Genomic DNA, 3,813 nt, shown 5'->3' with positions numbered 1-3,813 from the left:
AGGAAACTGAGAATCCAGCTAGACAGATGATGATGATGATGATGATGATGATGATGAGATGATGATGATGATGATGATGATGATGATGATGATTATTATTATTATTATTATTATTATTATTATTATTATTATTATTGGATTTATATGCCGCCCTCTCTCCGAAGGACTCAGGGTGGCTCACTTCAATGAAACAATCCCAATAAATACAAATTAAAACAGATTAAAACAGACTAAAAACCAATTTAAAACAGTAGACCCCATCAGTCCTGTCTAGGGCGTTTAAACAGCTAGGTCTTAAGCTCACGGCAGAAGGTACGAAGGTCAGGGGCCAGCTGAAGACCCATGGGAAGTTGATTCCAAAGGGTGGGCGCGGCCACAGAGAAGGCTCTACCCCTGGGGGTCACCAGCCGACATTGTCTAGCCAATGGCACCCTGAGTAGGCCCTCTCTGTGGGAATTCATTGGGCGATGGGAAGTCGATGCTGGTTGCAGGTGATCCGACAGATATCCTGGGCCTAAGCCATGAAGGGCTTTATAGGTTAACACCAGCACCTTGAATCTCACCCTGAGATTGCACCCTCAGTATAACTCAGAAATCCCAGTAGACTCAACTAGCAAATGTAGATCCTTTCAAGTGTATGTATATGCAAAGAATTACAGCGGGAACCCTTTATAGGTACCTGCACAAATAATACAAATCACGGGCCTGCTATCCTACAGGATAGAAACAGAGATGGCCGAGGGTGGAAGAGACACATATACCAGTCATAGACTAGTTGAATAGTTAGGAAGAAACATGACACACAGGAAGAAACCTCGGAGCGAGAAAGAAGACACCACACAGAAACCACAGAAGTAGACCAGGCCCTATACAACACCCAACCAAACACACAACAACAACACTCAAACCCAAATAGAGTCAGTGGCCATTTATCTGAGGTCCATCAATGAGTTTTCGAAGTCAGAGACAGTCCACGAGTCTGTCCGGAGAACGAGGAAATAAATATCCAAAAAGAAAGGACCACGCTGACAGCTGGGTTCAAGATAATTCCAAGAATACCCACTGGAGAGACACAGAACCCAACCTCTCCATCCGCAGCTGCCGGGTCAACTGAACTGCACAGGTCAAGTCGCACACAAAAGCAAGCCGCCTACTTACGGGACTACATTGTTTGAACAACTCCTGATTGGGCATCAGAGGAGAGTGGTGTTAGATATCGAATAGATTGGCATGGGAACCAATCAGAAGCCTGTAGCCAGAGCGGGAAAAATAAGCGCATGTCAGTGGCTGAAGCCGCGGACAGCTCCTGTTTAAAAAGAGCTGTCATGGCTCGGTTTGCATTATTGTTACTGGAGCTGAATAAACCTGTTAACTGGCTGCAAGTCTCCTGTGTCCTTATCTTCACTCACGACCCGACAGGAATAATCTGTTTTAGCAATAAACACAAGGATTGCTCAGGGAATGTCAATCCAGGACATTTGTACTACCATGCTAGGAAGAGTCAGTGCAACTATTATTTGCCACAAGTTAGCATTATTGCACTTGTGTTAGAGCTTTGTGCAACATAAAGAATGCATGTAAAGAAAAAACAGCCATAATACTAATAGAGAGGAGATTCCTAGACTAGACTAAATGACTGGTTTATTTCTGGCCTCAATTTAATTAGCCAGTATTTTGCCATCAAAGTTCTACATAGCCTATAGCAGTTTTGCAAGCACAATACTTGTTTTCCTTAAAAAAAAAAGTTTTATTGGTTCCCCCCCACACACACATTCACCCACATCTTTTTTGAACAGAGTATTGGCCATATCTTATTTTATACAATTCATCAAATTCAAATACATTTTACTCAATTACAATTTTTGCCACAATTTTCTTTTTTCCCTTTTTTTAATCATATCTCATTATTTCTTTGCTTACTTATATAAACAGCATCTTCATTCGCCCACAAATTCTAATTTTCCTGCTTATTCATATTTATTCTCTTTTATTTTTTAACCATTCATTCTTTATCTTAGTATATTTATATATGTTCGGGGTTGCCTTTCTTCCATTTCATCTTTTTTGTTGTACAGCAATCTTTCTTCTCAATCCTGCCATCTCCCTCTTTTCTTTCCTTCTTACTTTCTTTTTCCCTCCTCTCCTGCTCCTCTCTACTTCCCCTTCCTTTCTCCTTCTCCTCCTTTCTTCCTCCCTGTCTAGCCCTCTCTCCTACTCTGATTTCCCCTCTCTTCCTTCCTCCCCTCTCTTCCATCGCTCTCTCTTCTCCCCTTCTCTTCCATCTCTCTACTCCTCTTTCATCTCTCTCTATTGCTGTATTCATTTTCAATTTAATATTTTCCACTATGGTGTCCAGGCAACCCCGATCTTTCTCATTTATTAAAAATATTACTTGAAATTTCCCTCCTCTTTTTAATTATTAACAAATATTTCAACTTAGTGCATTTTTTCCTTGAAACCTTTGTTAAAATAATCTTCCAACCCTTGCTTTTTTCCCTTTAACAATTTATTTCTTCCATTTTACTTCTTACAAGTCTGTCATTTACATCATTTACTAACATTTCATTTTCATTCAATTTTACATTTCAGTTTCAATTCCCATCTTAATTTCAATTAATTCTTTTGTTGCTTTTATTTCTCTCCACTTAGTGCTTTCTCCAACATAAAAAACATAGTTCATTTTTTTCCACATTTCTACTGATCTATTTTACGTTTAAACAGTATTTTCACTTATAATTTCTACAAGTAACATTAACATATTAATATTTTCACTGACTCTTAACCATTTTCTTTTAAATTCTCCACAATCCCATTTCTTGATGCTTTTCTCCCTTTCTGCCATTCTCTTACAATGATTGAAATCATTTTTTAACATTTCAATTTCATTCAATTTTACATTCAATTTCAATTTTCCGTCTTAGTTTCAATTAATCCTTATGTTACTATTTGTTTCTTTCCATTTAGTGCTTCCTCCAATATCATTCTTTCTTTCACATTGCATCTACTGGTATATTTTCCATTTAACAGCATTTTCACATATAATTTCTACAACTAACATCCTTCTCTTTATTAACAAATTAACATTTTCACTGATTCTTAACCATTTTCTCTTAGACTCTCCACAGTTCCATTTCTTGATGCTTTCCTCCCTTTCTCCCATTCCCTTACCTTCTTCTTTTTCTTTTTCTTATTTCTCCCCTTCAGCCTCTTTTCTTTAATTTTAACTGTTAATTTTCCTTCTCAATCTTTCCCCATTTATTTTTCTTCTTTTCATATTTGAGATGTAGTTTCCCTTATTTATTTTTATTCTGTCACTGTTAAACTCAGTGTAATCATCTTTATCTTTATTTTCAATTGTTTCCTTTTCAATATTATCTCCTTGTTTCTTTTGCTTCTCATTCATCTTTTCTCTTTCTTTCTTTCTTTCTTTCTTTTTTTTTTGCATTCTAACTAATCCTCTACTTCCTTATTTCCCTTAAATGCTTCTCTTATTTTTTGAAACATCTCCCTCAGTATCTCATATTCATCCTCCCAATTCTCCATATTTTCAATTTAAAAGGCTAGGATTTTTAAATTTGTTCTTTTCATTTACATATACTTCAGGGTTCAAAGTCCATATAATGTCCTTTTTTTTTAATGTCCAATTCAAATATTCACTTGAGCCAACACAATTTCAGTCTTTATCCTTCACTTCTATTTAATCTTGCTTCAGCTGCACGAATATGTACTCCCACATCTCTTTCTCATGCTCTTTCCGCCAGCAGATGTCTTTCTCCAATTCACAAATCTAGTAACAACGTATCCATTTTGTAA

Source organism: Pantherophis guttatus, chromosome 4 (genome assembly GCF_059756535.1).
Source record: "Pantherophis guttatus breed Tessera chromosome 4, ASM5975653v1, whole genome shotgun sequence".
In the NCBI taxonomy this organism is placed as follows: domain Eukaryota; kingdom Metazoa; phylum Chordata; class Lepidosauria; order Squamata; family Colubridae; genus Pantherophis; species Pantherophis guttatus.
The sequence above is the reverse complement of the archived record's forward strand: the minus strand, read 5'-3'. Positions refer to the sequence as shown.